Genomic DNA, 12685 nt, shown 5'->3' with positions numbered 1-12685 from the left:
ATGGCCAGGGAGCTCGGGTCAGGGGTCATCAGTCTTTCCAGGGTGCTGTTTGGTAGAGGATTCCAGAAGAAGTGGTGCCTTCCTAAAGATGACCACACATTGGAGGAGAGCTGCACTGGAAGCACATGGTGGGGAGGAGTCGTTTCTGACCATGATCACATGATCAGTCAGGGTTATAGAGTCCACCAGTGTTGGGGACTCAGGGCTGCTATGAACAAGCACAGCAGAGTGAACCAGCTACTCACATGCAACATGCAATCTTCAGAGTGAGCCACTCACACGCAACTGACATCATCAGAGTGAGTCACTCATAAGCAGCTGGCGTCATCAGAGCGAGCCACTCACAGCCACTGACAGCAGCAGCTGACATTTATTCCTCATGCTTCTAGAAGCCACAGCCTGAGCTCAAGGTGTCTGCATGGTGGGTTTTGGCAAGGGTCTCTGTTCAGTTAACAATGTCCATGAGGCCCTTTGTAGCTCCTAGAGGTGATTTAACGCACATGCATGTACACACACACACACACACACACACACACGTGTGTGTGTGTGTGTGTGTGTGTGTGTGTGTGTGAACATGGTGCTGTTGGTACTGAGCCCAAGCCTCCCAGCAGGGCCTGCTTGAGCTGGTGAACGCCGGCGACAGAACTGACTTTCCCAGCTATCTGGGCAGCAGAGGGCTGAGTAGTTCCTGGCCAGGGGTAGCTGTTTATCAGGGTGAAGAACTGTGCGGATGGCCTCAGCAGCTCCTGCTCTTCACTTCAGATCAGGTGGAAAAGGTCAAAAGAAACCTTTGCCGAGGCAGGAAGGCTCCAATTAGGTGGGAAAGGTTGCATTTCTGTTGCTGTTATATAATAAACTGACAAAAACCAGCTCAGGGATGAGCGAGTCTATTTTTTGCTTACAGCTCCAGCTTACATAGGCCATCATTTTGGGGAAGTCAAGGCAGGAACTTGAAACAGCTGGTCACATCACAGTCCTATTGAAGAGCACAGAGGAATGCATGCATCCATGCTTAGTGCCGGGCTAGCTTTCTCTGCTCTAACACAGTCGAGGGCCCCGAGCCAGGGAGTAGTGCTGCCCACTGCCAGGCTGGGTCTTCCTATATCAGGTAAGGCGATGAAGGCAATTACACCAACACACACACACACACACACACACACACACACACACACAGAGGTAAATTGGATCTGGACCCTCTCCCATTGAGACTCCCTTTCAGGTGATTCTGGGTGGCACCAAACTGCCCATTTAAAGGAACTGTGTATTTGTCTGCGCTGGCTCTGGAGACAGCCCAACCCTAAGTTAGCATTTCCTACTTCTTCTCACTGCATTCTGCTCCAGCCACATCCACCTCCAGCCTCCCTAATGTTCAGACTCGGTGACTAATGTGATTGCCACCTCCTCTTGCAGGGAATGTTCCATTTTCCTGCAGACACCTACTTTTTAGGTGTGTAACCAAATTCATGAAAGATGTATTTCATTATTATTATTTTTTAATTGACTCCACCTGCTTCATTCTCCAAAGGGTAATGTGAAGCCATGTATAAATATCTGGTTTTTTAAAAAATGACCCCCCCATAGGCTCTTGGAAGTGGGCTTAGGAGGACAGCCTTGTTCATGCTAGCCTCACAGTGACAGGATGTTCCTTCAAGATCTGTCTGTGTGACAATGCTCACAGGTCTATAATTAACCCAGTAATACCGAGTACACAGTCTTTTAAAGGTCTGGCTTGACACTCAGTGAAAACTGTGGAGCTGGAGAAGAATAGAAGCCTGCACCTCCATCAGGGACTGCTCTGAGGGCTTGATGCTAGTAAGTGCTTAGCATTGGGAACAAAACGTTCTGGGTGCTTCCTGGCAGGAGCAAGGCCTTTGAATGATCGGCGCTGTCAATTAATGAAAGCAAATGGATCTTCTGCCTTCAGCCAAGGGGCAGCTGAGCCAGACCCTGCTATCGAGATGTTCAGACAGACATCCGGAATCTAATGCCTCAGTGCTCAGTCACCTTCCTCCATGTGAGGTGGGAGGCTGGGCACATCCATAGGGCAACTAATCAGAATTGCCTTCATAGACCCCGAGGTCCAGATAGCTACACAGTGCCACCTGTATTACCAAAGTGAGGCGTGCATTTTGTGTGGAGGCGAATACTTCCCTTGCACATGTGTATGTACACACACGTGCACTCACACACGCACATGCACATACACACATACACATACATATGTGTGCACACACATGCACACACAAGCATATACATACATATTCATAGTTTTATTTTTAAAATAGGTACACATTTGGTGCTTATACAGATACCAAGATCTTGAGACAATCAGAGTTTTATTTAAAGACATCACCGATATTCTACTTGGTATCTAGTGATATTCTTAGCCAGCCACAGGACTTTTAGCATGGTGGTCACATTCAGAGGGTAGCAGAAAGGTGCCATTCCCCCCAATTTTTTTTTAACCATTAAAAGAATTCCTTGTGAGAAATGTGAGCATGGGCTGGCGTGATTCCATCCTGCGTGCCTGTTCTGAGGAGCAGCAGGCTGTACCCTCTGTCCGACTTCTCTGCCACTGAAGAACACGCCTCCACCTCATGGAAGACTCGATGGACGTGGACATGAGCCCTCTAAGGCTTCAGAACTACCTTTTCGGCTGTGAACTAAAAGCCGACAAAGATGATCACTTTAAGGTGGATAATGATGAGAACGAGCACCAGTTATCACTGAGAACGGTTAGTTTAGGTGCTGGGGCAAAAGACGAATTACAGATCGTAGAGGCAGAAGCAGTGAACTATGAAGGCAGTCCAATTAAAGTAACACTGGCAACTTTGAAAATGTCTGTACAGCCAACAGTTTCCCTTGGGGGATTTGAAACAACACCTCCTGTGGTCTTAAGATTGAAGTGTAGTTCTGGGCCTGTGCACATTAGTGGACAGCACCTAGTAGCTGTGGAGGAAGATGCAGAGTCAGATGAAGATGAGGAGGATGTAAAGCTGTTGAGTATGTCTGAAAAGTGATCTGCTCCTGGAGTTGGCAACAAGGTTCCAGAGAAAAAAGTAAAAACTTGATGAGGATGATGGTGAAGATGATGAGGATGATGAAGATGATGACGATGATGATTTTGATAATGAAGAAGCTGAAGAAAAAGTTCCAGTGAAGAAATCTGTACGAGATACCCCAGCCAAAAATACACAAAAATCAAACCAAAATGGAAAAGACTTAAAACCATCAACACCAAGATCAAAGGGTCAAGAGTCCTTCAAAAAACAGGGAAAAAAAATCCCCTAAAACACCAAAAGGACCTAGTTCTGTAGAAGACATTAAGGCAAAAATACAAGCAAGTATAGAAAAAGGTGGCTCTCTTCCCAAAGTGGAAGCCAGGTTCATTAGTTATATGAAGAATTGCTTCCGGATGACTGACCAGGAGGCTATTCAAGATCTCTGGCAGTGGAGGAAGTATCTTTAAGAAAATGGTTTAAACAGTTTGAAATATTCCGTCTTATTTAATTTCTAAAACAGTTGATATATCTGGCTGTCCTTTTTATAATGCAACTTTCCCTACTGGGTTTGGTAAATGTTGTCCAGGTTCCATTGTCAAGAAGGTGTTGTTTAAAATGCCTGTTTAGTTTTCAAGGATGGAGCTCCAGCCTTTACTTGGTTTTAAGTATGTATGGAATGTTATGATAGGACATAGTAATAGTGGTGGTCAGATGTGGAAATGGCAGGGAGACAAATATACATGTGAAATAGACTCAGCATTTTAATAAAGCAAAAAAAAATGTGAGCATGTTGAGACCGTACAATAATATGGGAATATTATTTTGATTATTTTCAATTCAAAGCAAACACTAACCCCTCACTATAACATCACAGAATTATTAATTGTAAGCCATACTTCTTCTTGGTGATCCAGTTACGATTAATTATTTGTGCAAAAAATACCCATGGGGAAAATATGATATTTGGGTACAAGCCATACAAGTGTTGGCAGACATATGCTAATAATTATGATTTTTGCCTTTAGTGAAGTTGATCCTGAGTCATTTCTGCCTGTGATTAGGCAGGAGGAGAAATTCACACTTGGGGATGATAAAATGAGATTGTCACATTATGGGCAAACCTTTGTCATTCTGTTCTCAGAGCAGAGCCCAGATTTCTCCACACTAAATGGTTTCATTTTATGTGTAGTTTGTGAAGCAGGAGAGATGGCTCAGTGATCAAGAGCACTGCCTGCTCTTCCAAAGGTCCTGAGTTCAATTCCCAGCAACCACATGGTGGCTCAAACCAGCTGTAATGAGATCCTGTGCCCTCTTGAGGAAGAGACCTGGTTAGTCGTCCTTATCAACTTAGACCATGAAACCCAATATGGACAAGTTCAACAGAACCACCATATATGGGCTTCAGCATTGCCATGGCATGAATTTCATTCATTCATTGTGAAGCAGGGGTGAATGTGGGTGAGTGAGCCTCAGCTCCAGCCCTGTCGTGTATGTGGCATGGTATTTCCTCTGCAGACACAACAGCTGGACGTGGGTGTGTACAAGGTCTCTAGGGATGTTTGGCTTCTGTGGTGGTTAGTTTTAAAGGTCATGTTAACACAACCTAGAACTATCTGGGAAGAAAGGTTTGATGAAGAATTATTTATATCAGGTTGACTTATGGGTGTGTCTATGAGGTATTGCCTTTATGGTTAATTGATATAGAGAAACCTAACCCATTGTGGGCAGCACCATTCCCTAGGCAAGATGTCCCAAACTGGATATGCGCCAGGAAACTGAGCTGAGCAGAAGCGAGCAAGGATGTAACAATGTGATGAATGACACAACTTCTTGAGTTCCTGCCTTGACTTCCTCGATAATAATTGGAGCATAATTTGGAATTATAAACCAAGTGACCTCTTTCTACCCCAGATAGCTTCTTGTCAGGGTGTTTTTATCATAGCAACAGGAATGATCAGCTTTCCAGAGTAACTGGGTATGGCAGGCAGCAATTATAAAACAGTAGATTTGAGCTTAGCCCGAGTATGAGGTTTTCACAGATCAAGCCCTGAAGGGCAGGTAGCCCTGTGGAAACTGAGCACTGGGTGGGGCCAGGGCTACCACTGGCATTGCTTCTGAACTCGAGTCTGTGGAGTTCTGTGAGAGGAAGGCTGTTGAGAGGGAGGCTGTATTTTATGAAGTGTTTCTTTATAGGGCTCCGCCAGTGCTGTCTGGCTGCTGTGTCTGAGGTGTTTCGCTCCCCGAATCTTCTCTAAATAGCACTGAAGACTGACTACCAAATGGGCCAGAATGACACAATCAAAACAGCATTCGCTGTAGACACAAAGGACTGTTGAAGAAAAATAGCTGAATTACTCCAATGTGAAGAACAGTCACAGAGCTAATCAGCTTACAGCTTCAGTCTCTCCAAGGCAGAGCTAACGAGGGCTCGCTCCTTCAGAGGATTCTGTTGTCCTCAGTAGGAACGGCAGGAGAGTAAGCAACCCCCAAACCACGCTCTCTCTTTCTAGTCTAAACAGCCACGAATTTCCAAATGCTGTTTGATATTTTTTTTTTGTAGACTTCATGTGACAGCATTGATGTGTTCTGTTGAGGACATGTGTTGCCCTCCTATACTTTGGATAGGTGTGGCTAGAGCAGAGACTTGGGGAGCCATCTTCTTCTCAGGGTACTCTCTGAGGTCCCATGGGAACAGATTAGCCTGGTCCCTGACCACAAGGAAAATCCAGGCCCTCCAGTGGGCTCTTATCCTACTCTGAAGGGTAGAGTCGCTTCCCTGGATCCCAGGCTGCAGCCCATGGAACTGCACTTAGAGACTTCCATCAGCTGTCTTAGCTCTTAGTGAGAGAGGACTCCGGAGCACACGATGGATTAAGAGTGATTTACATCTTGCTAGCTCGGGCACCAAAGGAAATACACTGTAACTGTCGGATAGAGAGGCCCACTATGTGTTGGGACAGTTGTCCTAGTGGCTGTTCTGGTTGACATTGAACTGAAAGGACCGAGGGACTCCTTGTGTCTCAGGGACATTCAGGCGCTCTTAGGTATAGGACAGTCAGAAAAAGATGTCAACTGTCTGGTTAAAGGTTCTGCAGGAACTTATCTGTGGAATTTTCTCACTTGACTGGCAAGATGCTTATCAGTTAAGAGCACTAACTGCTCTTGCAGAGAACCTAAGTTCAGCATTTAACACCCATGGTGGGAGGCTCATAACCATTTCTAAGTCCAGTAATTCTGCTCTGCAAGCACATGTGGTGTGTGTGTGTGTGTGTGTGTGTGTGTGTGTGTGTGTGTGTGGTGCATGTCAACAATGCAGGCACACACACACACACACACACACACACACACACACAAATTAGTAGCCTTAAAAGCAGTTGCTAAAACAAGAGTACTCCCACTGGATGCTGTATGTTTATGACTGAATTATTTACTTTTTCTCTTGGTTTCATTTTTCTTGATTCTGTAGCTTCTTACACGTATCTAATTCATCGAATATGCTAAATGGAGAAAATTACCATGTATCTTAGTTAAGGTTTCTATTGCTGCAAAGAGGTGTCATGACCACAACAACTTTTATAAAAGAAAACATTTCATTGGGGCTGGCTTACAGTTCAGAGGTTTAGTCTGTTAACTCCATGGCAAAAAGCAAGGCATCTAGGAGTATGCCAGCGTGCAGGCAGACATGTTGCTGGAACCAAGAGTCCTACATCTTTATCCAAAGGCAGCAGGAAGTGAACTGAGACACTGAGCATGGCTTGAGCGTATATGAGACCTCAAGCCTGCCTCCACAGTGACACACTTCCTCCAACAAGGCCACACCTCCTCCATTAAAGCCACACCTTCTAATAGTGCCATTCCCTATGGGCTTATGTGGGCAAGTTGCATTTAAACCATCACACCCTGGTACCATAACTGTCCAGACAGTAGGGGCAGAAACCAGAGAGCTGTGGCAGATGATCGGTCTTCCATCTCTTAACTCTAGTACTGTTCCTTTAAGATCTCATTATACTATTGTAGTTCATGTGTCTTAGTATGTAAACTAAATTTGCCCTAGGATTCACACGGTCTCTTACCGCAGCTTAGCAAACCCCTGTCCCTGTCCGCTATCCTGTCCTGTACTTCATTCTTGGGGGCCTCGATTTACATGCCATTTGCTGGAGGAAGCCATTCTAATGCTTTGGACTAGATCAGGCTCATCTCCTACGATACTCCCCTGTAATAAGTGTTGTGGACCTACTAAGTCACACTTTAAAGACCTTCACTGTTTGCCACATCAACTGTTCCCACGTCCCGCGATGAGGGTGAACTTTCAGATAAGCATGACTTCATTCCTAACCAAAGATGAGAGCCAGAGATGAGAGAGCCTCTGAAGTTTTGAGACATGATAACCCGGAGAGAAAAGAGATCCTCAAGAGATGCGGTGGACGGAGGCCTCCATCTGTCTCAGTGTAGCGTGGTGGGAGTGAAGTCTGTCTTGGGAGTGACGGAATGGTCTGGACTTGTTCCCAACGTCTTCTCGCCAATGATTTGCTAGTTTACTTACTACTAAAGTTCTGTGTCATACAAGCATCTAAAAGCCCCCTGGAGACATCATTCCACTGTTGTCCGCTTAATTAAGTCTCAACCAGGACGTTCCCAGGGGTTCATTCATTATGAGAGGACCCTTCTAGCAGCTGCCTGGATCTGCAGTGAGTGCCCGGGAAAGGGAGGCTGTCCAGGGACATTGGCGCGTTAGCAGTGGTGGTGCTCTACAGGAGGACCTTTGGAAAATATGATTTGACCTTTTCTCTGTTGAACAGGAGGAGGGACCTGCTTTTAACCCAGCTAGTTACTAGCCAATCAGGACTAGGCTGCCAAAGTCTGACTTCTGAGCCAGTGATGAGCTCTATCAACACAATGGAATCTCCTCTTTTCAAGTATGTGATGTCCTGTTGTATAGGAGAGGTTGTGTGGTATGTGACTGGGGAGTTGCAAGTATCAAAGGTAATGGGCAGGAGGCCTTCCCTGTGCAGTGCCGCAGGGTGTGATCTCTGGTTCACAAAGTGCCCTGGACAGGAGCAGTAATGTCTCCGAAGAACTTGTCCTCTGGCTTCCTTCAGAGCTGCTGGATCAGAGGCCATAGGAGAGTAGGGAGTGACCTGTGAGAATTGTCCCCCTGGGCCTCCTGATGCTCACTGAGATTTGAGAGCTGCTGATAAAATGGAGTGAAGAAAGAACTCTTGCTATCAGCTGTGCCGCGCTGACAACTGGGACCTGAGCTATGGTGCAGGACTTTCCTGGGCCTCTATGGTAGGGGTGCAACACCTTACAGAGAAGCTCCTGTAGGTGAATGACTTACATACTTAGCCAAGTAGTCAGCTTGGGGACTTGTGGTGTCTGCTCCTTAGGGATGGGTCAATGTTGCTACTGGTTTCTTTTTTGTTTTGTTTTGTTTTGTTTTTCGAGACAGGGTTTCTCTGTAGCTTTTGGTGCCTGTCCCGGAACTAGCTCTTGTAGACCAGGCTGGCCTCAAACTCCCAGAGATCTGCCTGCCTCCCTCCCGAGTGCTGGGATTAAAGGCCTGCGCCACCACCGCCCAGCTACTGGTTTCTTCTACGCTCTGTAAACTACACTGTTTCTCCCGTTGTCTCTTAATGCAGCCCCTTCTGGAAGGTCGCATGTATTCCTCATATCCTCCAAGTTCACATGTGTTCTTCATGTCCTCCCAAGGTCACATGCGTTCTTTATGTTTTCCCGAGGTTACATGTGTTTTTCACGTTCTCCTGAGCATCTCTTGGAAAGATCCCTGCTTGACATACTGCAATCAGAGTGAGCTGGTGTTGCTAGACTAGCTTCTATGGTTGGTCCTGAAGACCGCAAGGGGACCGGTACTGTGAGGGAGTGCGGTCCCTATATACAAACTCTGGCAATAACATGAGTGCCATTGGCAAATGGAGGTTAATAAGGGTCATAGCTGTAGGTACAAAGCATTCCATAACCACCGGGGGAAGCTCGGGTTTCCTTCCTCTGTCTTGCACATCTTGACTGGCAGGTACAGCAAGTCTTACAAACGGTTATTAAAAAAGCAAATCAAGCTGGCATTCCAGCCGCTGTTTTAAAAAGTACAATTTCCATGTTAACTATGAAAACTGGGAGCGCTGAGCGTGTCACACATTATCCGATTCTGTCAACACAACGTCTCTGTGATCTGGGCTCTTCCTGTGTCTGCCTTCCGGAAAAGGGAGCAGAGACTCAACCAACTCAAGCAGTAAATATTTTAGACTTGGAAGTCCCTTGTAGTCTGTTGCAATAACTGACTTTTGCCTTAGAGGCAAGTGCAGCCCTGGCCATATGCAAATGAGAGGGCGTGGCCACTTTGTAGGCAACTTCCCATGTGCAAACTGAGCTTGAGCTTTGTAAGGTTTTTAGGTTATGCAATAATTTTAATTTTTTGAAATATTTTTAGATGCAAAGAAATATACTTAGTTAATGGGTTACACAAAACAGGCAGGAGGCCAGATCTGGCCCTAGGACATAGGTTGTTGACCCCTGGTTTAGGGTGATTTGGAGGCCAGGGTCTCCACAGCCTGTATTGTTCTGCACATCATGGGGGCCGACAATGACACGGGGATGGGGGCATGGGATAGGGGTGATGACTGCTTGCTCATCTCATCCGGGGGCAACAATGACATGGGGATGGGGTGACAACTGTCCACTCGCTCATCTCTAACAACGCCCTGCCGAGAGCAGCACCTGCCTTAATGGAAGAGTTTGTCAAGGTTTTCAGGAAAGCCTGGTTTTATTTCCACTGAGCTCTTTTCTCTTTAGTCTGATGTTAATTATAATTTGGGTGGTGCATTTTGGTTTTTGAAGTGATTGCTAAGAAATGCAAGGTCTTTGTTTTTAAGTTAAAAAAAAAGTCATGTAAAAGATAGGAAGAAATCAGGAAAGGGCTCCTACTATCCTGTAGTCATCTTCCTGGGTCCCGGATCCACAGGCTCCCATGATTCTGTAGTCATCTTCCCGGGCCCAGGGCCCACAGGCTCACACAATCCTGTAGTCTTCTTCCTGGGACCTGGGTCCTCAGGCTCCCACAGTCCTGTAGTCGTCTTCCTGGGACCCGGATCCTCAGGCTCCCATGATTCTGTAGTCATCTTCCCGGGCCCAGGGCCCACAGGCTCCCATGGTTCTGTAATCATCTTCCTGGGACCCGGATCCTCAGGCTCCCACGATTCTGTAGTCATTTTCCTAGGCCCAGGACCCACAGGCTCTCTGAACACACTCTCTGGGAGTTGCTATGAGAAGGCAATAGTTACATTCATTTTAATTCATACTTGCTTTTTCAAGTCATACATCTTAGAGAACCCTCCACATATGTTATTTCAATATATAATATTCTGTGAGATCTATGCCTGAAATATGCTTATTTATTTATCTATTTCCCATTGTTGCATCTGAGTTCTTTCCTGATTTTGGTTGTTATTAAAAAACAGTCACTAGACTATCCTGAGATTAAGGCTGTCATACTTCTGTAGGCTACGTCCCTAGCCGTGGAGCCACGGCATCAAAGGAAATGTTCAGTTGCGCTAGCTCGCTCTCATCTTTTTTCATTATTTACATGTTTTTTTTCTTACATATTTTACATTACCTTCCCAGCAAGTTATTTGCCTGAATGGAGAAGCTCTACAAAGACCAGCATTCCGGTGGGGAGATGGATTGGTTCCTGTCTCCTGTATGACTTCCTTTGCTCTATTGTTTCTTGTCCTCAGTTCGTGTTCCTCTTTTCAGGCGCTCCTGTACAGTCGTCACCGGAGTATGCTGGGGTCCGAGGCTCCAGATTTCATCATGATCTTTGACATCTATTTAAAGAACAACCACCTTTTCTAAAGGCAAAAAGAGAGAAAATGTGTGGTAGGCTTGCCTGGCGAGGATTCTCTGGTCCTGGAGCAGCAGTGACTTTTGAAAACGGTGGTTAATCCCTCTGAGTACTTCGCAGAGCCTGCAAGAGGATTGTGAGTGGCTTAGGCACGGAAGGGCCTCTGCTACCAGTGTCTGCACGAAGGCCTTTGTATGAGTCATCTCTAAATTTACAAAGTGACCATATAAGACTAGAACGATTCTCATCGCCATAATGGAAAGGTCAGAGGGGTCCAGGTCACACAGCAAAGAAAGAGCAGAGCCGGATTCAGAACTCAGAGCTGAATGTAAAATGCCCGTTCTCCATCCCCACGGATCTTGTCATTTATTGCTGGTCATCTTGAAATTGTACAAGTATTATTTTGTTCATAGCAGAGACCAGCCAATCACGGTAGGGAGCCCTGCAGTAGGGAGAGTTGCCCTGACCTTGTTTCTCAAGTAGTTTTAGAAAGAGTTTTCTTGATTTGGACCTTGAGATTTCAGTCCGGTGCTCCAATGTGGTTCTCTGTCTCTGTCTCCTTTCATCGCCTGATGAAGTTTAATATTCAGGAGAAATATTCAGGATTTTCTTTGGGTTCTCCTTCTTATTTAGCTTCTCTAAGAACCCGAATTATAGGTTCAATGTCCTTTATTTATGGCTAGAAACCAAATATGAGTGAGAACATTCCATGTTCCTCTTTTTGGGTCTGGCTTACCTCACTCAGGATGGTGTTTTCTATTTCCATCCATTTGCCTGCAAACTTCAAGAAGTCCTTGTTTTTTACTGCTGAGTAGTACTCTAATATGTATATATTCCATACTTTCTTCATCCATTCTTCAATTGAAGGGCATCTAGGTTGTTTCCAGGTTCTGGCTATTACAAACAATGCTGCTATAAACATAGTAGAGCATATACGTCAAGGTCCAAATCAGGAGCAGAAGGAGAGAGAGCACAAGCAAGGAACTTAGGACCGGGAGGGGTGCACCCATACACTGAGACAATGGGGATTGGGAACTCACCAAGGCCAGCTGGCCTGGGTCTGAAAAAGCCTGGGTCAAAACTGGTCTCGCTGAACATAGCGGACAAGGAGGACTACTGAGACCTCAAGAACAATGGCAACGGGTTTTTGATTCTACTGGACCTAGTGGTTTTGTGGGAGCCTGGGCAGTTTCGTGGATGCTCACCTTGCTAGACCTGGATGGAGGTGGGTGGTCCTTGGACTTCCCACAGGGCAGAGAGCCCTGATTGCTTTTTGGGCTGAAAGGGGAGGCGGCGGTGGGGAAGAGACAGAAATCTTTAATAAATAAATAAATAAATTAAAAAAAAAAAAGAAAAAAAAAAAAAAAAAAAGAAAGAGTTTTCTTCATACTGAGTTTGAAGGGTAAGAGAGTGGTCACCCACACTTCTAAGCCTCCAACAGAAGGACACTCAGCCAATAGGGAGGAGCTGAGTCAATAAATGAGTTTGACAAATACACCTCGAGTAACTGGGGAGACATCGGGGAATAAGGATTAAGATGTGGCAAATCTTTAGAGGTGAGGAAGGGCACACAGTAACTCTGTTCAGTCGTGAGATCAGAAGAACAGGGAATCTTATTTTTTAATCCATTAGAACTGTGCAGCAATTAATCTTTGACCTCCTAATTATAGGTGTAAAACTGGGTAAAAACAGCTAGGATGATGTCACTTTGGCTAAGTAAAGTAGCTACTGTTTTTGTGAGTATTCTGTGAACTAGGTCTCCGGAGCGGCTCTAGGTCTGCGGGTCACTTCCCTTCTCTGGGTGCCTGTGCATGACTGAGCCAGAGAG

At 45.6% G+C, this 12685-nt stretch overlaps 1 protein-coding gene and 1 pseudogene across 1 annotated transcript in view; both read left to right on the top strand.

Annotated features, from left to right (window-relative positions):
• Spock1 (SPARC (osteonectin), cwcv and kazal like domains proteoglycan 1) overlaps window positions 1–12685 on the top strand; it is a 438932-nt gene that overhangs the window by 200685 nt on the left and 225562 nt on the right. The window lies entirely within an intron of this gene.
• LOC126502733 (nucleophosmin-like) lies at window positions 2598–3498 on the top strand (annotated as a pseudogene).

Source organism: Alexandromys fortis, unplaced genomic scaffold (assembly GCF_014885135.2).
Source record: "Alexandromys fortis isolate MF-2015 unplaced genomic scaffold, M_Fortis_MF-2015_v1.1 scaffold_1, whole genome shotgun sequence".
NCBI lineage: Eukaryota > Metazoa > Chordata > Mammalia > Rodentia > Cricetidae > Alexandromys > Alexandromys fortis.
This window is presented reverse-complemented; position numbering and strand designations above follow the sequence as displayed.